The following is a 24,286-nucleotide window of genomic DNA, read 5'->3' as shown; positions in this document are numbered from 1 at the left end:
GGTTCCACTCTCATGGGATCAGCCGTATAAATATAAATTATCACTGAGTGTGATTCTCTTCCTTGAAGGGCTGTAGATAGTTGACTTTCTGCCTGGTTGTTTTCCACCACCTTCAAAGTTTATTTTATATCCGGCCACTGTTTATAATTGTTATTGGGTGGAGGTCAACTCTGTAATCAGAAAGCCAATCTCCTAAAGAATTTGTTTTGTGTGGTTCATTTCAGTCCTTTATGAAGAAGGGTCAAACCTCTTTCATTTGGAGCTTCAAAATCTCTTCAAGTCATGTCTAATGGATGAAACTGTTGTTACTGGCCTATAGAGCGTTAACTACAAGACAGTATTTATGAGATACTTAGTGTTTATGAAAAGAAATGTAAGGTATTAAAATATAATCCAAGATGGGAAATGTGGTAATCGGTCTGATTTAGGCATAGGCTGATGTTCGATTACCACATGAATTGAAATTAAACATACTTAGTATATGTACTTAAAGCCTCCAGTGTAAACATCGGAATTAAATTTCAGGTAACTGCGAGGACATTCCTAATGCCTGCCTGCCAATTTCTAACCTATATAAATAACCTTTAAGACAGGACATTGCACTTTTGAAGTTTCTTACCACCCTGAATTCATTTTGGTCACTGAAGTTGGCGAGGTAAGTTTGTGCAGTTCTCAGAGTCCAAGACCAGAGAGAAATTAGGCCAACTTAAAATATATCGTGCTCCAGGAAAAGTAAGAATGTAGTTAGAAGCTGAAATGAACACCTTCAGCATTGGTATTGGTCCTGTTTTGCTTTTGTGTGGTGTTCACCATGGTAAGATGTATGGGCGTGACGATATTGGTAGGAATGGGTGAACATTTAAACAGGTCAGAATCAGTTTTTTTTTTTTTACTCTATTAGCAACGCCCTATTAAATAATAACAGCATTGCCATGTTTCGCATTTTCTGTCTATATAATATTTCTTTGGAACAGCTTTGAAGAATTGTCTAATCAGATTTTTTGTTTGAGATTACTTAAAAAACTATAAAAATGTGCGGTCATTGTACAAAAAGAAAGAAAACCCTGTTGACCCTTGAACAATGTGGGGGTGGTTAGGGGCACCGACCACCTGCCGCCCCAACACGGTTGACAATCCACGTGTACCTTTCGTTTCTCCGAAACGTAACTACTGTTGACCGGAAGCCTTACCTGTAACATAAACAGTAGCTTAACACGTATTTTGTATGTTGTGTGTATTACATACTATATTCTTACAATAAAATAAGCTAGAGAAAAGAGAATGTTACTAGGAAACCCATAAGGAAGGGAAAACACATTTACTGTACTGGACTGTATTTACTGAGAAAGCCCACAGGTACATGCACCTGTGCAGTTCAGGTCAACTGTTCTGATAGATAAAAGGGAAGTCTGTTAAGTTAACCCAGATCCCTCTACCGGGTACAACCACACTGTGGGGCGTACGTCATTTTAGCTACTTTTTCTGTTTTCATTGACACAAATGGCTCATAGTACATGTATTTTATAATCTGCCTTATTTCCCTCTTAGTTCAGACAGCTCTATATGTGTGCCGCTGTCTGTGTTGTTATACGTGCCGTGTGCACGTATTGAAACAAAAAAGAAATTGTGCAGATGCTCATTTAAAATCCATCCAGGTAAATAGCTTTGCATTTTCCAGGGCCTAGGTTAAGCGACATTTTATCACCACCCAAAACCACATGTGTTTCCGTAACCGATAAGCGTGAGAGAAGACCTCTTTGCAGCTTCTACTTGAACACGCCTAGGAACAGGTTTCCTGCCCGTCCTCTGTTGAACGCAGGGCCACACTGCCTCGTGGCACATGAACACGGTCCTCTCTCTGGCTTCATCACATGGTACATGGCACAGGCTGGAAAAGCTCCAGAGCTGCTCTGCAGAATCGTGCTCTGCTGATTTGGTGATGACCAGGTGGGTCTCGGGGCAGAGCAGCATCTTGAAACACCAGAGCCTTCTGTTTAGTGCAGCTCTCGTCACCAGCCTCGTGTGTAGGTGTTGAACAAGGCAGCTTTCTGGAGTTCATGGTCGACAAGGGAGGCAGGCGTTGAGCTAGGAAGGAAGTGTCAGCATGCCAAGAGTAGTGAAGAAGTTCAGTGTCAGGGGCGTGCAGGGCAAGTGTCTTGACCTCATCTGGGGTGTTTGAGAAGAGCTTCTTGGAGGAAAAGGTGGTTAGATTGACCCTTGCGTGAAGAACAACAGTTAGGAAGGAAATGGCACAGGAAGTCAGAATTTTCCAGGTAGGCCAGCTGGCCAAGATGGACGTCGGGGTTCATTCGGCTGCCTCTCTTCCCGACAGTTTTCTTCTGTAGTTACTTTGGGAACATTGGGGTGATATTTCCCGTAATTGCCTGTATAAAATGTGGCATCCGTGTTATTACGTGGTAAGACTGGGCTTACCTGTTCATGAGTCATAATCGACACAATATTTTACGGGTTGGTTCTTTGAATCTTCATAACTTGGGATGAGCTAACGCCGAACACACGCATCCCTCGAGTCTCTTCATCCAGTGGTCAGGCTGAGCGCCCACAGGACCGGTGCTTGTGCGGGTGGCCCCACGTGAGGGGACCGTTACGTCGCCCCAGGATTTTACGTCGGCTGTCGCATTTTGTCTTTGCTTCTTTAGTATCACCTCGGTTTTGTATGGAGGTCAGGTGGCTGTGGAGGCCAGGGGCTGGCAGACAACAGCAGGAAGTCCCAAGTCTGGCCTGACACCTGTTGTTATAAATATGGTTTTATTGGCACGTGGCCACGCCCACTCACTTGCGTGTTATCCGTGATGCGTTTGCCCGGTGATGACAGAGGTGAATAGTTGCGGAAGATTCTGTACGCCCTGCAGACTCCTCGGGCCTGTATGGAGAACGTTTCCTGGCCACTGGCCTAGGCACGATCCATAATCCAACGCCCCATACAGTTTCTTCATTTTGGTGGGTATTTATTTCTTCTCATGCTGTCCGTAGCCAGCCCGCCGTCTGTCCTTACTGTCCGGTTTTGCTCTTTCTTCTCTCCTTCCTGACCAGTTCCCGCAGGCTGAGCCAGTAACCGCGCGGCTGACATCACATGACCTCATGTCACAGCGCATCAGTGTCCCTCTTTGTTTTCGGCTCTTCTCTGCTTACGTTTTGTCCACTGCTCAGTCTCGGGAGCTCTTCCCATCATGTCTCGCTTCCTAGAGGCCTCGAGGAGAAAAGGCACAGATTGTGGCTCCACGAAAACTGTTTGGGGCCGAGCCCTCCACTAGAAAGGAGCTTACCTGAGGCACGTCCCTGTGCTTCTCTGAATTCTCTGAACCTCAGGTGGTTTTTCTGGAAATGGGGCATCAGGGTGGTTGGGAGGACGAAGGGACAGAAGTGCTGTTGTGTCTGTGATTCGTCCTTCTCCGTAGAGCTGACCGTGCCGGGTGGCCGGCTTCCTTCCTGTTAGTACCTCTGGGAAAAAGAGAATGCTGGTTTTCAACTTATTGTGGAACAAATGCGGCCTGTTTTTATTTCGAGATTTTGGCTCAGGCAACACCAAGGAAACTATTCTTATTAAATACGGTTTGAATAGGAAAGCACGAAGCTCACGTTATCTGCATTAAAGTACCTCCATCACACACGCACAAAAACCAGTTTTCCTGAATGAAAGCCCTTTGAGTGTATTTTGAAAACCGGAAGCACTGCATTTGGAGAGTACACGCAAGTTCAAGGGATAAGCCAGGGAATTAGAGCCCTTTTTATTCCCGGATGACAGAGCGTGGGTAGAAATTTTGTCCCCATCCTTGTCTGCGGTGGAAGTATCGTGCAGCTGATAAAAACTCAGGCTTTGCCAGGCCGGAGGCAGTATACGCCACGGGCATCCCTCGGCCGTCGTGTGGGAATAACGCAGCTACCGACGCCCAGGAATCCTCGGCCACTTAGATTAGGGTGCTCCAGCGGCCAAGGTTGCTTGCGTGCGTTTCACGCATTTGGGAAGGAGATCGTGTTTTTAGATCTAACACAGAGAAGAAAGTAGAGGAATGACCTCATCTTTCAGATGGCACCTGACGGCAAGGTAGAAGAGTGTTCTAGAAGGACGCACTCTGCAGACATGTTGTTGCACGAGTCGAGTCGCTTACGTACTCGCATCCCTTTGGGTTTCCTTTTCCATAAAAGAAATATTTACCTTTTTCCTCAAAGATCTTGCCACCACCCATTTGGGCTTTAGAACTGCCTTGTGTCAGGGTTTGTGAGGATGGACAGATGGGCTGGTGCCTCTGTTTCTCATCGGTCTTCAGACCGGCGGGCGGACCAGTGGTGGTTAGCCCTCCAGAAAGAGGTTTAATTAGAAGTAAAACCCAGCGGCTTTTCTTTCCCTTCTCCCAGGGAAGGTTCCAGATGGAAACCTGAGGCCACAGGGAGTAGGGGGTTCCTGCCAGCCCTCTGCTGAGTGGGTGGTCCCTGAATAACCGTGCCTGCGTTCTCAGTAACTTGGCCTCAGTTTCCTCTTCTGTCAAGCCAGGATAATGATAGCATCCCCACTCCTCATGCCGTCGTCCGCGTCAGTGAGTTAGTGCGCGTGAAACATTTGGAAGAGAGGCCCGCGTGCGGTGAGCGGTTTGTTTTAGTTGCAGCAATACTTGTATTAGTAATACTCTGTCCGGGCACTCACGTGCGTTTAAAACATGCAGGTTGGATACCGTCCTGTCCAGGTAACACCCGTAGTGGGTTAAGTCCATGCCGAGGAGACAAGACTGCCAGCTCCAAGCGAGGAAATGAGCCTTTCGTTCTTCTTGCTTTGTTTTAAACACATATTTATTCTTGGTCCTGAGGAAAAGATTAGGAAGGAGAATGGTGAATGAATGACCACCGTGTTTTGTTTGTTTGTTTGTTTGTTTTTTTAATTGCTTTTAGGCTGTGGGAAGGGTCCCGTGACAGGAGTTGTGGAGGGCTGTGACCCAGGGACAGCCGTCGCACCGCTTTGCTTTGGTAACGGCCGCTGCTGGGGTAGGGGCCGTGTCATCACGCACAAAAGCAAGCTGCTGCTTATTTTAAACACAGAAGTTTCTCGGAGAAAAGAGAACTCCGGTCTGCGTTCCTAACAGCCTCCCACACGTGAGGGGTCCCCCTGTCTGCGGTTGTCTGCTGGCTCAGATGAGGTCACTTCTGCCAGAGACACGAGGACACTCGACTTGCTTGGGTCAACGGCTCCCGACGTGCAGCCCGGAGCACAGCGCTCCGCCATCGGAGGGAAGCCCGGAGTGTCCGTGGGACGGGTCCGTGGGCTTCGGGGCGGGGCTGTGTGAGGCAGCGGGAGGGACACACCAGCGCCAGCCGCTCTTCCCCACGTCGTGTGTATTTAAAAAGGAAAAAAGCAGATCATTCGTAAGAAAAGGCAGCCGACTTTAGGGGCATCTCCGTTTCCTCCGAAAACGCCGGGCCTCGCTTTGGGAAATGAAGCGCACGTTTAATACGAACGGGTCCTCGGGGTCGTTTGTTTCTCTTGCCACAGGGCTCGCTGTTTCCAAGTAGGAGCTTGAAAGCGTCGTGGAAAGGCCTCTCCAGGCTTGTCCCTCACGGAATATCTGATCCCACTGACTTCGCTGTTCCTGGTCGAAGCTGGAGTCGGGTCGACGGGGGGACGAAGGGGCCGGGGAAACAGGAGGTCCGGGTTCCGCGCTTCTGAGTGAGCCTGGACGGATCGGCCGCTTGGAGTGCGTGGGTCCCGTGTGTCGTCACCTGTCACGGCGAGGCTAGGCCTGGGAGATGAACGAGGATTCCCCGGTTCGGAAACGATGCAGTTGTCCATCCCCCGACCGGTGTCTGCGGGCAGCGAGGGGGCCTGTGGCGGTAAGAGGTCCCTGGCCCAGTGAGTTAGTCTTAGCTACGTGCTCCGCTTGGGAGCTCCTCTTGGGTTGCTTTGTAAAAGTTACCGGTACTTGCTCAGGGGACTTGAGAACATTTCTATTTGGTTCTTAAGGAGCCCCTACTAGCAAGAGTTAGATGGGACTTTGGATGTTTTACTTCTTATGCTGTTCTCAAAACCACTAATACAGAAAGTCTCCAGCTCGTATCTCTGAACATGAGTTTCATAAAGTGCTGAAGTCTGTTACATCACATTTGAAACGCTCTTTCGTTCAAATTGTTTTACGAGGGGTAGGATCCCAGCATAGCGCCTGTGGTGATCAAAATCCTCTTGCCGGGGGCGCCGGGGTGGCTCAGTCGGTGGAGCGTCCGACTTCGGCTCAGGTCATGATCTCGTGGTGGGTTTGAGCCCCGCGTGGGGCCCTGGAGAGCTGACAGCTCAGAGCCTGGAGCCCGCTTCGGATTCTGTGTCTCCGTCTCTCTCTGCCCCTCCCCCGCTCACGCTCTGTCTCTCCCTCTCTCAAAAATAAATACACATTAAAAAGAAATCCTCTTGCTGCTTTAAATGTGCGCGTGCTCGGCATGTTCAATAATAGCCTTTGCAGGGCCGCCGGGTGACCAGACCACCATTTGTAAGACCGCTGCTTCCTTGGTCAGCATGTTCCGTTACATCCTCTGTGTGGCAGGAACAGGCTGAGAGGACATGTGCGGTCAGAGAGGAGTCTCGGGTCTGAGTCAGAGACCGTGGATGGGTAGGCCCCTCTCCCGTGCCCCGGCCCCGGGGCCTCCCTCTTCCTTCTCCCTCCTGTCTCGAGGCGCCCGTGGTTGCGTCAGCCTCCCTTTGCCGACTTCCCTTCCGTATGAGTTACCTGGAGCCGCAGAACACGGTCGCGGCAAACCGGCTTACTCAGCGCACACGCTGTCTCGCGGCGTCTGCGGGTCGGGAGTCCGGGTGTGATTTCGCGGGGGACGAGTTTAGGGCGGCAGTCAAGGCGTCTGCCAGAGCTGCTGTGTCACGTGAGGCTCGACCGGGGAAGGCTTTCCTCGTCAGCTCCCGGGACTGTTGGCGGTCTCTCGTGGGCTCTGGGACCGAGGCCCTGCTCCGTGTTAGCCGTGAGCCGGACGCTGCCCTCGTGTGGCTCTTCCTCAAAGCCAGCGAGGGAGGGAATCTTGCAGCCGAATGGACGAATGGACACTCCAGGCTTCCGGAAGGTAACCGGATGTATCTCGTCGTGTTCGCTTGCTCCGTCAGTCACGAAGAATCTCAGGCCTTAACCTGCTCAGGGGGCGGCTGTGACACAGGCGTGGGTGGTGAGACACAGGGGCCTTGGGGCCGTTGGAGCCGGCCACATTTGAGGCCGCCTGGGCGCGTGGACACCGCCCTGTCTGTGCATTTTCCCTCTTTCCCTCTTCACTGGGAGCTTGCTTCTCGTCCCTTCCGCCTCCTTTCCTTCCTCCCGCCCGCAGACAGTCCAGCCACCGGGGGCGGCCTTTCCTCCTCCTCTGCTGCAGAGATGCAAGGCCGGGGGTGGGGGCAGGGAGCTGTCCCTGGTGAGCCTCCCGGGACGGCTGGCACTTAGAGTGTGTGACACATTCCCTAGCAGGCGTTTCTGGGTCATAATGTGCTTTACATCAAGGACCCGAGTGGGGTCCTTTCTGCTTTGGTGTCTCTGCTCACTGCCGTCTCCAACACGTGCTGAACCCCAGGGTGAGTTCACGTTCCCGGTGCCGCCCTCCTACGGTCTCTCGCTGTGACCGTGCTTGAGTTTCTCATTTAGAATCGTTAGTGGTTTCCGCCCTCTTACTCTTCGGCTCTGTTAACTGATGTCTGGTATCATCATCTCTTCAGGCGTGTTCGGGGCGTTTCTTGCCTTTCTCGGGCCTGCTCTCGGTCCGTGTCTCGCTGCTCGTCCTCGCCGCGGGGGGGCCGTGTGCTGTCGGGGTGAAGCCGCGGGAGCCAAGCCCGGCCGCCTGGGTTCGAACCCCAGCTCTGCCATTTAGTAGCTGGGCGGTGTCGAGCGCGTGATTCCGTTTTGTTTCTGTGTGCTGGGTGTGAACGTTTCCGGGTTTTCCACTGGCCAACAGACCTCGGTGGGGGCTGCCGCTCTCTCTTTGCTCCCAAGATCTGTATGTGTAACGATCGGAGCGGCCTGCGTGTGACTGCCAGATGAACCGTTTCTTCAAGCCCTCTTCTGGCCTCCTGGCAAGGTGGCTGGAGATATTTGAGCTCACGAGGACACCTCTTGTTTCAGTGACATTTCCCCTCCCTGCTGGCCTCCCCGGGACGAAGATAGTGGACTTCCTCCAACAGCGGCAGCATCCAACGAGACCTTGTTTGCCGTGGGCTTCACTAAAGCGTTTGCGGGCGCCCTGTCTCGGAGCCCGTGTCACCGCACTGAGCTGTGGTGCTGCTGCTGGCAGAGTCTCTCGAGGAGGAAAGCGAGGCTTACAGCCATTCAGCAGCACGCCCAGGGGCTTCGTTGCTCTGTGCGTCCGCAAAGCACATGCTCTTGATGACCATAGGACGCTGTCGCCCTGCGAGGAAGCTCGGACCCGTCTTAGCGAACTAGCTCCCTGGGGGAAAAGGGGCAAAGGGTCCGAAACGACACGCCTCGGGGGCACCCGAGCTTTCATCCACTTGCCCGGCCTGGGTGCCCGTGCAAGTGCTGTCCTTGCCCCTGCGGGCCGGAGCCTCCGTGCAAAACAGGAGTCGTTCCTCCTCAGACAGGTGTTTGCACGGCGGCTGTGGAATCTTCACGTCGTATAAGAAGCAGGATGGAGAAGGGCTGGGCTGTCAACATGCTCAGCCAGGAGTCCCACATCCAGATTATTCTAAGTGCGGCAGCTAAGTTAATTGCTCGTATTCTGGTGAAACTACCACTGCACTGCGTTCCTTTAAACGCACTTCATCTCAAGCACGTACGACCCCTTCTCCCACCCCGGGACTTAGCACGGCACCTGCTGCCACATGGGTCGTTCGTTAACGTCAGTAGCGGAAGTCGCTTATCCTTGCGAGTAACCACCGTGGTGGTAAAGTACTGACTTGGAGGAGGAATTTCATGCCATGAACCTATTGAAATAGTTTCCATTGGAGTGAGGACAGCAGGTCTTGTGGAAAAAAAAAATCAGCTCTAACCTGTAACAAGACAGATTTTCTTGTGTGCATCGTATGCTGGTTTTGAGGGTAAGAGAAGAGTAATCCACTTATTCCGAGCAGTCAGCGTCACCTGGGTGAGTCCCAGACAGGGTGGTGTAGGCGGGGTCAAGGAGCACTGTTTTTCACATAGAAAGTTCTGTTTAAAAGTCGGTGTTGGGGCGCCAGGGGGGCCTAGTCAGTTGAGCGTACGACTCTTGATTTCAGCTCACGTCATGATCTCGCGGTTCGTGCGTTCGAGCCCCGTCCCGGATTCTGCGCTGACATCGAGAAGCCTGCTGGGGATTTTCTCTCTCTCTCCCTCCCTCTCTCTCTGCCCCTCCCCCTCTCATGCTCACATGCTCTCTTTCTCTCGGTCAAAATAAATAAACTAAACAAAAAAGTTGGCGTTGCCTCCCTTGTGGGTCTTTTTCTTTTTCCTGGAAGACACAGCTGACAGATCCATAGTGTTGTTGGTGAGGCCGGAATGTGAAGCTAGCCTTGGTGACAGGCCGCCTGCCATCCTCGGTGCGGCTCTTCTTTCCCGCAGATGCCCGCCGAGTACTTGGCATTGCATTGCACGCCAGAAGGATTAGCACCGGTGGAAATGATTCATTCCCTCTTTCAAGAATTCAGCACCAAGAAAAGAAACGCGGTGCCGATATGAGGAATGCTCACAAATTCACAGCGAGGGCTTTCTATGTGCACACGAGTGAAGGCTGTCCCCTAAGATGGGCGTTTTTACTTGACACTCCTTTCAGAGCAGCTTCGGAAAGTTTGATGTTCTTGTCCAAAGTCTGATTTGAACCTCTCTCCAAAATGTTCACATAGGCAAGGAGTCTGGATTTGAAGGGGTCTAAGCCATCATTGCAGTTGGAGCCGTGAATTTAACAGGCTACCATACTTGCATCAGTAAGTAAACACGATCGTTGCCGTCATGTCGTGGGGACATAGGCTCCGATGGGCACTGAATATGCGTTACCTCTGATCTGTGTAACTTCTCACCACGCTATGTGTCGTTATCCCTGTCTTGCAGGCCTGGAAACTGAGGCTTGGAAGGATTCGGTAGCCCGGCAGAGAGCACCCTGCCGGTGTGCATCAGGAGTGGCGTTCAAGCCTGTTGGTCAAGCCCGTATCCGACCCTTCTCCACTGTCCGTGGTTTTGAGAGCCTTCCGTGCCAAGCGACCAGCATACAGAGCTCTTGCTAGCCGGTAAGCCTGGCACTCCGTCCTCTCAGTGCTGGGTGTGATCTCTAAGACCTTGACTCTCCAGTCCTTCCCTGCTGGGCAGATTTCTTTGTTACTAGGAGGCTCTCTGGATTTCTGCGGCATTTGGTCCATTCTCTCCTTTCTTTATGCCCCCCCTTAGTCTCACACACACATGCGCACACACACACGCACGCACGTGCACACGCACACCCTTCCGGTTTGGAGAACTTGAGGCTTCCGTCTATTCCATAACCGAGACGACAGTGTCTCTCATGGCGCCTCAGCGCGTGGAGCCATTTCATAATTAGCGTGCATCTCTTCTCCCTGAATGACAACACTGAGGCCTCAGAGAAACAGGTTCCCGTCTTGTACGTCTTGTCCACTTAAAGCTCTACATTCTTCGTGTAAAATAAGGAATAGTTGCATTCTGCCTGGCAGAGGTGTTGTGTTTTCGTTTGGGGCTCCCCTGTGAAGGGAAACAAAGCAGAACTTCCTGTCCCTTTTAGGGACGTGGACCCTAAAGTGTTACGAAATTTAAAAATTGAAAGTAAAGCATTGTTCTGAATGCCTTGCTCTTGGAAGAAGGAAGGCACTTTGTTGAGCATGTGACATGCTCCGTGACTTACATGAATCTCCAATATTTGAATTGTACGCATGGGTAACTTGGCAAATCTGATCCTTGAGCGGTGGGTGTCCCGGGTCCTGGGCCAATACCCTTGTCGGATCAAAGCATGCTTGGCTCGGCAGATTTTATCCTTCCTCTAATTGAATGTTCTCAACCACACAGTATACTAGGGGGCATTTGACCCTCTTTCAGAAAAGTAGAAATCGGGGCTGGGAAGAGATGAATGGACTTCCCCAAGGTCACGTGGCCAGGAAGCGGTGGGACCTGGAGCCACGGTGTCAACCGTGTGGTGTCCTGTTGAGGGTGGGGACCTGGATCCCCTCGTGATTGATCTTTCCTGTTCTGTAAATTGTAGACAATTGGAGAAATAGAGCCAGGATCCAAATGGGAATCAACACAGATGGTCGCTTAATTACTGGTAAAGCAGGGTTGGAGACCTCGCAGGCTTCAATTACCTCCTTCTCTGAAACTGAAACAGAGTTCAACTCCAGCAGCCTTGACCCAGTCCTCCAGCTCCTGCTGGAGAGAAGCCGGCCGCCGTTGCTGTCCTTGCGGAGGGCGGGAGGGAGCTCCTTGCTGCCCCGCCCAGTGCAGCGGCGGAGCGCTGAGCCAGGGTTTCCTGGGATCCCCCCAGACACATTCGTCTCTCACTGTGAGAATGTGCCAGGAGGGGTGGGGCCGGGAGGGAGACGACTCTGATATGCTTCCTCCCAGGCAACAGACTAAAAGTTCTTCCCCAGAACATACGGGAGGGCATTTTAGGGGTTCACTTCCCCAAGCCCCAGCAGTAGAAATACTGTTCTTTAAATTTTTTGTTTTCCCTTGGGGTTACGTTTGTCTCTCTCTCTCTCTCTCTATGTTGTTATTGTCTCCTTCCTTTTTGATTTTGAGGGCAAAGGAAGAGATGGCTATTTTTCTCCATGTTTTGGTCACGGAGAACAGAAAAAGAACACAGAAACTCAGAAATGGGTCTTTCTGAGACATGTACCTCATCAGATCCTTTCTCCTCACGACAGGTGATGGAAATGTACTGGCATGATGGGAGAAGCTGGTAACTTATAGGAAGCCAAGATGACAAGAATTTTCTTAAATAATCAGTAAGTAAAATTTTGTTGGCCCCTTGGAAGTCTTCCGATTACCGGGTGAATGTTCCACAAGAGACTATGGCAAAAGCATAGCACGATCAAATGACTGAAAAGTCTGAAAGAGAAAATGTTTAAAAAAGAAATACCCAAACACTTCAAAAAACTCATGCTCACATTTGAGCGATTATTCTTTCTGGTAAGCGTGTCATTTTAGGTCGGGAACAGCGGTTGGGGAGATAGAGCCTAAGTATTTAAGGGATTAAGGGAAGATTCCTTTTATATTAACCTCTTCTCAATAAGCTCTTCTCAAATACAGATATTCATGTTCCCCTCGGTTCCATGGGCCCCATTTCTTACCAACTTTTGGTGGGTACGTTTTGGAGGTTAATATGAAGAAACTTGAACTTGGCAACTGTGAATAAAATAGAGCTCCTTGTCTGCACTCTCTCGGTGCATCTCCTCTTATACACATCTGTGGCATTAATGGTTGCTGGTTATCTGACAGTTACATGTGGTTGATTTTGGTTTCATTATGATGATGATAATGTCAGTGCACGGGGTTGCCTAGTGAAAAGGTTGTGTATTTCTGAGTCACACAGTGGGAGGCCTGACTCTTGCTGTTGTGCTGTTTAGTGGTTACTCAGCCCCTCGAGCTCAGTCGACTCATCAGTGTGTTGGATTTGATAATCCCGCTCATAAAGCAAAAGGCTGCGGGCAGTACTTTGTGCTATGACTAGGACATTATAGGGCCACCGTAAAAGTACGTAAAAGCTAACCGTTGAGCAACACGGCTTTGAATCACCCAGGTCCACTTGTCCACAGTTTTTGTTTTTAACAGTACAGTACTTGAATAAACAGATTTTCTCTTCCTTAGGATTTTCTCCATAACATTTTCTCCAGCTTGCTTTGCTGTAAAAATACAGTATATAGTACACATAACATACAAGATGTGTGTTAATTGAGTGTGTTATCAGTAAAGCTTCAGTCAGCAGTGGGCTGCCAGTGGTTAACGTTTCTGGAGAGTCAAAAGTTGTACACGGGGCTCTGACTGTGCGGGAAGTTGGCATCCCTGACCCAGGGCTGTTCAGGGGTCCGCCGGAATCGCTTTTGTTCCCTATATTTGTATCACGGCTTCCAGGGGATAAGCCCATATTGTGAGTCCAGTTGGCCAGCTCAACTTCCTGCTCCTGTCGGGCAGCCGTGGGTTAGTACTGGACGTATCGATAATCGACACGCGGGCAGATGTTAGGACTTGGCCCAGCCGGGAGGGAGGATGGGAGGAGAGGGAGATTTCTGTGGCATAAATACTCCCGTACGTGTGGGAGGACCAGGAAGTGTGGCTGGGCAGGAACACCCCAGCCCGCACTTTGCTACCGGCCACGTACTGCAGTGCCCAGAACACCCTGAGCGTAGCCCACAGAACTCGAGTGGATGAGTTCTGACCACTTGTTGCCTCTGCCTGTACTCTCGTTTATTTGAGTTGTATGTTTGTACAATCTGAGTTCTAGCGATGGCTATGTTTCCCCACGGGCTTGCCAAAAATCCTGAGAGCGTGACCGTCTGCCCTCGGCGGACCGGTGTCAACAGCACCACGGGCGGCACGTTTCCTGTGAAGCTGTGTTTCAGCCACAGTTCTTCAGGTGCCTGTCTCAGCTCCGGTGGTAAGAGTTTGATTTGGTGGATAAAAGCACGGTTTGCTTTGGAACCTCAAGGCCGTCCTGCGCCCATGCCTTCTGGGGTTGAAGACCAGTCCTGAGACGGGTTTCGAACGTCCACCTCTGTTCTTAGGTGTGTGACTGGAGTCCTCCGGGCGCGGCCTCGGCTTCGTAACTGGCGTGGGCCCCCTCGTCTCTTCTGGCTGCGCGGTGACCGTGCTTGTGGTTGAGTCAGTCTTGAGTCTCTTCTGTCCCTTTGCTGTGCTCCCCTGAGTCCGCCTTTCATCGAGGACGAGCAGGCGGGGGTCCTCCTCACTCACGGTGGCACGTAGGTTTGCTTTGGTTCAGAAAGGAAGCTTTAATGAAAGTGAGTTGTCTGCAGAGGGAGAGAAACAAAACGAGACGGTATCTGGGCGGTTTCAGGTTCCCACAGGCTTGATGAAAATCTTGGGGAGGAGAATGGAGGGCCGAACGGAAACTGGACCAGATTGCTCAGAGTTTCTTCCAGAAGCAGTTTGTTTAGTGTTCTAGCTCGCCCTTGAGAAGGAAACAGTTGGAGCCTGAGATTGCTAAGGAACAACTAAGATTGCGGTGGTTGTTTTTTTTAAATCTCACCCACCTAGCTCTCAAAACACATTCTTCGTTGAACCTTAAAAAAAAAAAAAAATGCCTTGCATATTTCAAAACATTCGTTTCTGTCGGTTCCCTGAAACAGATTTACGTAATCTTAAAACACTTAGTTCTCTTATTTCCTCCTAAAACAATGGATATTTATAGTTCCTACTGAGTCAAGGACGGGCTTGGATTATTGCTAAAGTAATTCTTGTCCATTTCAAGCAGAAACTGATGGATAGAAATTGGAGACCTTTGCCTCTGGATAAGAAATATTAACCCACGTCATGGGGCACCTGAGTGGCTCAGCCGGTTAAGCGTCTGACTTGGGCTCAGGTCATGATCTCACAGTTCATGAGTTCGAGCCCCACGTCGGGCTCTATGCTGACAGCTCAGAGCCTGGAGCCTGCTTCAGATTCTCTCTCTGTCCTTCCCCCGCCCGCCCCCCCCCCCCCAATTTGTGCTCTCTCTCTCTCTCTCTCTCTCTCTCAAAAGTAAGTAAATAAACATTAAAATTGGTTTAAAAAAGGAAATATTGACCCATGTCTCAAGTTGAATAAGGGTGTCTTTGGTGGCTGTGAAAGCAGACATGGGAAAAATGACCAACAGAGAAACCTCACCGTGCAGAAAATATTCTGATTTATAATTTCTTCCCCCAGAATGGACCCGATGCTATTTCTGGACATCCCCAGTGTAGATGAGTGTTTGATGAGGGAGCTGTTAGGTGTGTGGTCTTCAGATGTGTAAATGGTACAGCCTTGCGTGATGTCCAGTCACCACACTCAGAAGTTTGCTCGGTACTTAGGACTTGTGGGTTATGGGGGTGGATTCCAGTACAAATAAGACGGCTCATTCCACGTCAAAACCGATCAAGTGCAAACATAGAAAGCTGTGATTTCAAAACAAATGCAGTCAGTGTCATTAGAGGTATATTAACTACTGTGGAAACTCAACAGGAGAGAGAAGTTACCTGTGTGGCAGGAGTGATGAGGCCAGGGAGAGTTTTAGGAGCAGATGATGTCCGAAGTGGGTGTTTTGTGAGTAATGCCTTTTTCTGGTTTTCTTAAGTTTATTTACTTTTGAGAGAGAGAGAGAGATCGCACGTGCATGCACTGGGGACAGGGGGCAGAGAGAGAGTGGGAGAGAGAATCCGAAGCAGGCTCTACATCGTCAGTGCAGAGGCCAACATGGGGCTCGAACTCACGAACTCTGAGATCATGACCCGAGCCCAAATCAAGAGTCTACAACGCCTAACGGACTGAGCCACCCAGACACCCCGTGAGTAATGCCTTTTAGTTAAAATACCTATTTTAAAAATTCTAAAAGTTAACCAGTGCTAATTGGAAAGAACTTTTAAAATGTGAACATTATTCAGACTGGAAAAATTCATCGATATCATCACTGCCTAGAGACACCATCAGTAACATTGTTTTTTTGCTTTGTTTTGTTTTGTTTCGGTATTCTGCCATACTCTTTCTGAGCCTGGATTAGATTCATCCTTTTTTCCTTCCTGAAACAGATTCTTTGTTTTGAATATCGTTTTAACACCTGAGTTGATTGACAGTGTACTGAAAGCCTGCCACCGTTAATAAACACACACTTACGTCGTGTTTGTTGTTGTCATACGGCACTTCACGTGTTATGTGGTCGGTGATGTGTATACCCAGTCCCCCAGTGGTGGGCATTTTGGTCGTGCTCAGCTTTCCATTCTGGTAAAGCCAGCTGTGACGGACCTCTTTGAGCATGTGTTGTGGTGCACTTGCCCCGTTACACGCGCAGGAACTTGGAACAGAGTCGGGCAGTGCTTAGCGCGGTAGCTGGAAGGAGCAGTGGGAGGCAGAGGCGGGGGAGGAAGGGGTCATTCTGGGGCAAGGCAAGTGGATCCGCATGTTGAGAGAGACGGGGCCTCCCAGGTCACACCCTTGTCCTTTACTCTTGTCTGTTGGGAGCCATATTGGAATCTAGCTCCTACTTCCAGTGAACATTCGGAGTGTCTTCAGTTTTCCTTAATTTCCCTTATTGTGGGAAGAATTAACTAGTTAATTGTTATGGATAACGGGTAATTCGATATTAGTTATAGATGATAGATAATTAATAGTTCTTCTTTCCAAAACTTCTGGAGAGCCTTAAGCAACCGGCTAGTCGGGGAGTGAACAAGTAATGGAGATTGGGAAGAGATTGTATGTGTGTATGTGTATGTGTGTGCATGAGAGTGTGTGTGAGTGTATGTGTGTGTTTGTGTATATGTCTGTGTGTGTGAGTGTGTTTTTGTGTGTATGTTTGTGTGTGTGTGTGCATGAGTGTGTGTGTGAGTGTATGTGTGTGTTTGTGTATATGTCTGTGTGTGTGAGTGTGTTTTTGTGTGTATGTTTGTGTGTGTGTGTGCATGAGTGTGTGTGTGAGTGTATGTGTGTGTTTGTGTATATGTCTGTGTGTGTGAGTGTTTTTGTGTGTATGTGTGTGTGTGTGTGTGTGCATGAGAGTGTGTGTGAGTGTATGTGTGTGTTTGTGTATATGTCTGTGTGTGTGTGTTTTTGTGTGTATGTGTGTGTGAGTGTGTGTGTGTGCATGAGAGTGTGTGTGAGTGTATGTGTGGGTTTGTGTATATGTGTGTGTGAGTGTGTTTTTGTGTGTATGTTTGTGGTGTGAGTGTGTGTGTGTGTGCATGAGAGTGTGTGTGAGTGTATGTGTGTGTTTGTGTATATGTGTGTGTGAGTGTGTTTTTGTGTGTATGTTTGTGTGTGTGAGTGTGTGTGTGTGTGTGTGTGTGTGTGTGTGTGTGCATGTAGAAAAAAACTGAGAGCAGAGGAGCCGGCAGGTTTGAAAAGCAAAGGAAACATCATTAATACGTGTGCTTTATACACTTTTTAACAAACTGAGTAAAATGTAAAGATGCTTTGGGAAAGATACAGATTAGCAGAGAAGTATCATAATTTAATAATAATACTATCTTATATTTACTAGGTGCTTTTATGCGCTTGTGTGTTTTACTTGTTTTTTTAAGTTCATGTATTTATTTTGAGAGAGTGCACATGGGGGGGGGGCAGAGAGGGGGAGAGAATCCCAAGGGGGCTCCTTGTCGCCAGCGCAAAACCCTGGCGTGGGGCTCAAACCCACGAAACCGCAAGATCATGACCTGAGCCGAAACCACGAGTCAGACACTTAATCGACTGAGCACTCCGGTGCCCCTGCTTGTGTTTTAAATGCACGGTTTTACTGAAGCACGTCTCAAACCCCTTCTCAGGGAGAGTGCAGGATTCCCCCCATTTTGCAGGTAAAACAGAGGCCTCGGAGGCTGGCTTGGGGGGGCATCCCCGGACTTGATGTTGGAGCTGAGGGCTTGGGGCGGGAGGGTCGTGAGGCCCTAGTAAGACGATCCCTGACAGGTGACATGGAGGGACAGTTCTTTCGTCGTCACCAATGGGAAGAAAGCACTTCCTGAGCCATTTTCCCTTCCCTTCCTGGGAGATTGTGTTACTGCTATTGCCAGAGCTTTCCGGCCACCTTCCTTCCCTTTGGGAGGGGGGAGGGGGGAGGGTTCCGCTTTCCCACCCCAGGGGGGGTTGACCCCCGTGGCCATCTTGGCCGGAGGACTTATTTGGGCCGAAAAAGTGTGACTAGTGACGACACATGCCATTTCCCAGCAGCAGAGGAGGCCTGCCGCGTCGCTCCTGTCCCCGCCACGAGGCCCGCACGTCCCAGGGAGGGGTGCTCCTTCCCCCTCCGTCCCGGGGAGGACCACATGGGTAGCCACAGCTCAGTTCCAAGGAACCAAACAGGAGCCAGAAATTAGACAGAGACAGCCTTTCTCTGTCGTTGGTGCTCTGTGATGCTGCAGCGTCATTTAGCCCGAACCGATGCGTTCCCGCCGTCGTGTTGCAGTCTGTCCCCTGCACTGTTGAGGTGAACCTTCATCACACGTTACCCCTTCATTAAGGCATTTAACTAGGTATTTGGGGCGGCCCCCCTTGCCCCTCATTTCCTTCTTCAGACACTTGTCGGACATATCCCGGGTCGAGGGCTGGACGTCCAGTCCCGGCCCCCAGCCTCAGGAATCTTCGAGCTGGGCGCCGCGTATCCGGAAGTGGTAAAACAAGGCAGGCGGCTGGGTCCTAGAGACAGTGTCACGTGGTCACTGGCGGGCCGTGCTCGGAGGTGAACCCGCTCTGTTGCCATCCTCATGACACCCTTGGAGTGGCTTTGCTCTCCGCCACCTAAGCTCGTCTTCTCCCTTCTCTCCTCCTCCTCAACCCGTGTTTACTGCACAGTGTAGTTTGTGCCGAATGCTAGATTTCCTTACTCCCCACTTGCATTTGTGCTGAAACCATTTGTACCAGCTCATCCACTAGATTAGCGTCTGTGTCCTTTCTCTTGACATGTGTTGCAAGCGGCTTAACATCACACAGGACATTATCTTAAATTTTTCCTCGTCGTATAAATTGCTTAGCATTTAATTAATTTATTACAACCAAATTAAACTCTCAGTAAATTATTGACTGTTTTTGTTGATATTTTTCTCCCCTTGAAGTTACTGGTTCTTTTTTCCGTGACGTGTCAAGGCTCTGCGTGAACTTCGTAAATACCTTACCTCCGTTCGGGACAATTCGGAGTTGAACTGTCTTATTTCAGATGCCGTGTCTGACAGTCTGACAGGTGTTCAGGAGATCTGACTTGACTTCACGTTCCTAGCGACTAGGTGTGGCTTCGGACCGTGGAGAGAAACCGAAAGTTCCTACAGGTCTGTCCAACCAGTAGTTTCCGGGCTAAGACAGTGCATGATTTGGCTACTCCCTTCCTCTCTGATTGAATTCAGCTACTTTCTGTCTTGTTACTTCTGACCACCTCTCCACTTTGACTTCAAAAGGCACATGGTTAATTTATTATTCAAGTCCCATCTTGGACCAACGGCTTTCAAACTTTTTTTCTCCAATATACGCAGAAAGAAAAGGTCATCAAGTCGGACAGAAGGAACACTCAGGGAACTGCTGCGATTTATTGGTAATGGTGTGCTTTTAAGTTTGGGTGGTAGGTTCATGATTGTTGACTTTAATATCATTTTTCCTGACAAATAATGTTGAATGTATTTTCTTGTATGTATTAGATACTATCTAACCAAAAACTTTTTTCAAACGTAGAACACAGTTCATGTTGTTAAATGCACCCATTGCGTTTATGTTGGCATAACTGTGACGTTAGTTATTTAAACAACTTTAATTTTCTTGTAAGACATCTTAGATGGGCATTTTATTTTTTTTTTTTTAATTTTTTTTTTCAACGTTTATTTTATTTTTGGGACAGAGAGAGACAGAGCATGAACGGGGGAGGGGCAGAGAGAGAGGGAGACACAGAATCGGAAACAGGCTCCAGGCTCTGAGCCATCAGCCCAGAGCCCGACGCGGGGCTCGAACTCACGGACCGCGAGATCGTGACCTGGCTGAAGTCGGACGCTTAACCGACTGCGCCACCCAGGCGCCCCTAGATGGGCATTTTAATAGAGAGTGCCCTCTGTTTTCAACAGAGCAAAATAATTTTGTTTTGAAGACACTATTTATTGACCTTTGATTTCCCGATGATCTTCATGTAAATATAAGAATCAGTATAGTTGAGGGCTCACCCAGAGAAATATTTTCTTTTGTTCTAACACAGAGAAGTATCCTCTGTTGGGAAGGATATAGAAAGTTAATGTCTGGTTATCGAAAGGGACTGGCCACTAGTCCCTTCGTTTTTTTGCAGGAAAATTTAAATATTTACAGAGTCTGAAACGTTAGCTCTCCGTCTCCTCAACTGTAAGCCCACGCCTGTTTGTCAGCTATGGAGATCAGACATGACAGCCCCAGCTTGGGGGTCAAACATACATGGCTTTGAAGCCGGCTCTGACTCATCTTAGCCGTTGACCTTGGGCATCAAAACCTTCTTGACGCCCAGTTTCCTTGTGGGCTCAGTACAGCTGTTAACACCTGCCTTGCTGTGTTGTGTGCACTTTAAATGGGAAGTAACATCTGTACAGTAGGAGCCACTGTCATGACTGGATGCTCAGCAAATGAATTAAATTGAGCGTATTGTTCTTGTTCCAGGTGGAATTTCAAGTACATTTTCCTGTAGGAACAGTGTGAAGAATGAGGTTTGAGTACAGTATCAGAAATATTATTAACATTGTACTTGGATCCATCATAAGTTAAATAGGCTTTTAAAGACTGGCCAGAGAAGCCAATGTCTACATTTTATCTCTAGTGAAATGCATTTCAGGTACCACCTACGGGTTCATTGACTCCAGACCTTAGAAGTGAACTTCCAGAATGTAATTTATTACCAGGTTGAGGACTGACTGTTTAGATAACCTCTTGCTCAGACATAAAATGGAATGTCTTGACAGGTGGTGGTGTTTTTTTGGGCAGACAGATGAGCCCTCCTTTCTACTCCTGAGAAGGAAACTCACCTTCTGGAGAACTTACAACTCTTCCTGCTGAGCCAACGATGTAGTTCCAGCGTAGACTGGCCAAAATTGGGACCTTGACCACTGGGTGGGCGTGTTTTTCCTGAGAATCTTAAAAATTCCAACTATGGGATAATCCCTCTTAGGGGCAGAGCTGGGAGGTAAGTGGAAGAAGGCAGGTTTCAGGAAGGGAGAATGGAACCGACCTGTAGGAGCAGAGATGTCATTTTGCCCTGCTGGAGCCATTTCGCGTACGTCCTCAAGCCCAGCTTCCCTGTGGCTTTCCTGTTGCTGGGCTGCTTACCCATGATGCCCCTCGCTCTTACCCATGATGCTCCATGTGCCATTTCTGTTACCTGCAAGTTAAAGAATGCTGACTCACTTATGGGGTTGTTTGGACTTGGAATACTGAAGAAGTTGTGTCTTTGTCAGGGCAATTATAATAAATATAATTACATAGTAGGACAGCTGATTGAGGACATACCTTTTTGAGAACAATGGTGGTATTGATTCCCAGTTCATAAAAGCAGAAATGTATTAGCAAAATCAAAGGGTGCTAGTGACTGTATGTGTGTGTGTGTGTGAGTGAGAGAGAGAGAGAGAGAGAGAGAGAGAGAGAATGACTCTTAGAACACACTGATGATCACCAGAAGGGAGGTGGGGGGAGATGGATGAAAAAGGCGATGGGGATTAAGGAGTGCACTTGTTGTGATGAATACCCGATGATTAAAATAAAAACTTTGTAAAAAAGAGAGAAAGAAGATTAATGACTCTTGACCGGAGTTTGCTCTAACGCACTCATCTTATGACGTGTAGGTTTTAAACCAAATAAACACAGAAATTCACGTGATGATTCTAGTAGTTGGGAGTTGCCTCGAGGCACTGCCCTTTGCTACCCCTTACAGTTGCCAGCACCTGCAGGTGACCCAGTGGAGGCTCGTGGCTGCACCGTGTACATTGCGAGAGATGTTTGTCTTTAAGGAGCAATTGGTACTTTGGCAAGATGGGCAGATGTGTGTACGTGTGTTCCTTTCCAGCAACGGAAGGTGAAATGACTTAGTGCCTCTGTTTCCTTCAGTGGGCCAGTGCTGGAGGAACTGAGACTTTATGTGATGACACTCTTTTGTAAACTGTACTTCCCTTTAGGAAGCATCCGGTTCGCTCTCTCTCGGCAGTGGCGCTCTGTATTGTTGGGGCATGTCATAAAGAGCAGAGAAACGCGCCTGCCACTTGAGGTCTGTTTGCCAACTGGTCTGAACAGCCATCAATGGTTGCTTACTCTCGAGGGGGCAGCAGTCAGAAGGAAAGTTTTCCTTTCTCCTTTGTGGCCGTTGTAGAACTGAAACACCATGTATCTCAATGACAGCTGTTTCTTCAGAATCTGTTACGTCCTGGCCTTTGAAACACGATCTCTTCCTCTGATGGACTTTTGTCATCTGGGGGGAGAGAAAGGTCAGGGGTCTCAGGAAGAAGGAGGATGCCACAGTTCTGGAAGTCCATTTCGGGATGGAGTTACAAAGAATAAGGTCGGTAGGCATTTGGAGGAAAGGGGAGTTGTCTAAGGCTTGACCCCGTGAGGAGGGTTCCAGGAAATGGAAGTGTCTAGAAGGTGACAGCTAGTATGAAGGGCGAGTTGAAGGTCATCAGCCCCGGAGCCTGTATGTACTGTGCCTGCTGCTTCGAGGGAACAAGGAGACCAGTTGGGTTATTTGACTGAGGGTTTTCAAGGTGGAAGATGGCTGTTAGACAGTTGGAGGCCAGCTTTGGAACGACTGACACCGTGTCCTGGGCCCCGTGGGCTCATGGTCACTTTTTTTGAACTGTGCAATGATAGTCTGTACTTTGCATAATAATTTTAGGGAAAAAAAGACCTCCTAGAAACAGTTATCCTTTTTCTACGGTGAGAACATTCCAACAGCATTGGCAACTGTGTCCTCATTCCCCAAGCATAAAGGTCACTGTAACCGTCTTTTAAGTGCCTTGAGTTATGGTTGCAGGTGAACATATTTTTAAGCTTTGCTTCCTAGACAGAGCACCCAGGCTATGAATTTTAAGTTTGACTGGATCCTAGGCAACAGAAGCAAACTTAATTGTCTCTCTCTTTCCTGTACGGCTACTTTCCCTTCCTCTTTCATGTACTTCACTGTATCTGTGTATGTCTACACACACGGACAATTGCATTTTCGAGACTGTAGGTGTTGTTTACGGAGTTGCTGCATACCTGTAGGTTTTGTGTGTGTGTGTGTGTGTGTGTGTGTATCCTTCTGATACAAAAGAGCTATTCATGGTGTAACAGCCAACATATTATCAGTTTGGCCAGTATAACTGGTTATAATAGTTTTGTAAACAGAAAATCACTGTGCTTAAAAATATGTATTAATTTGCGTGACTGTTTGAGGAAAGTTACCTATAAAGCAAATATTTTCCTTTTGATCTCTGCTGTAAAACCAGGTTGTTTAATTGGTAGAGAGAGGGAAGGTTTATGACATGGTGGCATGCTGGACTTTCACATTTATCAGGTGCTGGCGATGATGCATCAGGAGCACAGAGGGAGGGACCTGGCCGCTGGAACAGCATTCAAGGGACACCCAGCCTTGGTGACCTGGCATAGGGGGATGAGTGCATGAGCTGGGAATGGGGGAAAACGGTACAGATATGTGAAGCCCACATAGGAGGCCCTCATCATACCTGTTGATACTGAATTCTCTGGAAAGGGGCAGGGCTCAGAGGACTCCAGAATTTAACTTAAAGCATCCAGGATGATAAGATTACTTTTATGTGAGAGTCAACAGAGATTTTCAGCTTCATCATCTAGACTGGGCGAATGTATGCCTGTTACTAAGCATCAGTGTGAGGTCATAGGCTTACCTTGCACCTGCCCTTTTTGACCATAACGTTGGTCTGTCAGGTGGAGGAATTCTTAGAGACCTTAAGAGGGATGATGAAGCAGTTTGCTTAGGGCTGGCTTCCTGGTCACTCATGGGCAGAGCTGGGATTAGAGCTGCAGCTCTGGGTTCCCGGTGCCCTGTTCTTTCACTCTTACATGCTGGTTTGCAGAAAATCCCAGTTTAGAAAGGGCCTTTGATCTCACTCTAGATCTCATCTTTGCTGTTGAGTATTTTGAAGAAATTTTGGCCCATAGAATGACTGGTTCTGAACAAATATGCGAAAGTTAAACTTAGGAGATCTTCTCCAAAGCCAAGAAGATTTTCTTTGTAACTTAAAAAAAAATTCTTACTCTGCTAAAACTCTCTACTCCCACTAACCATCAACTCCTTTCTTTACTGGTCCACAGAACCTGATGGTTCTGGAGGCTTCTGTGATTTGCCAATTCCCAGTTACCTAAAGTTTCCTTTAAGTATTTTTACTCCAGAGTTATGCTTAGGGCACAGTAACCCAGATGGAATGAGTATTTGAAAATCATTCTTACTTTTTTAACAGTTGATTTACTGTGGCGTCAATGAAATCATTTCCATTTTAAGCCTTTTTTTTTTTTTTTTTTTGGTAGTAAAGCTCCTATTGTATAACACCAAATCCAAGGATCCTAAATGAAAAGTTTCTTTAATTGAAAAAAATGTTTATTTTGAGAGAGAGAGAGAGAGAGAACACGTGTGAGCAGGGGAGCAGGGGAGGGGCAGAGAGAGAGAGAGAGACAGAGAGAGAATCCCAAGCAGGCTC

General features: G+C 48.6%; 1 protein-coding gene across 8 annotated transcripts in view; it reads left to right on the top strand.

Annotated features, from left to right (window-relative positions):
- Window positions 1–24,286, top strand: part of SGMS1 (sphingomyelin synthase 1) — a 293,110-nt gene that overhangs the window by 164,851 nt on the left and 103,973 nt on the right. For 6 of the 8 annotated variants that reach the window (XM_045439431.1, XM_045439423.1, XM_045439432.1 and 3 more), the window contains 2 exons: window positions 10,026–10,201; window positions 11,840–11,920. The exons of 1 other annotated variant lie outside the window; for it this stretch is intronic. The gene's annotated coding sequence lies outside the window, so the exon portion shown is untranslated. Of the gene's footprint in view, window positions 1–9,820; window positions 9,902–10,025; window positions 10,202–11,839; window positions 11,921–24,286 lie in introns of all 8 variants that reach the window. One more of the 8 variants, XM_045439430.1, reaches the window with a different exon arrangement.

This window comes from Leopardus geoffroyi, chromosome D2 (assembly GCF_018350155.1).
Source record: "Leopardus geoffroyi isolate Oge1 chromosome D2, O.geoffroyi_Oge1_pat1.0, whole genome shotgun sequence".
Classification (NCBI taxonomy): Eukaryota; Metazoa; Chordata; class Mammalia; order Carnivora; family Felidae; genus Leopardus; species Leopardus geoffroyi.
Note: the sequence above shows the minus strand (reverse complement) of the source record. Positions and strands in the feature narration are given on the sequence as shown.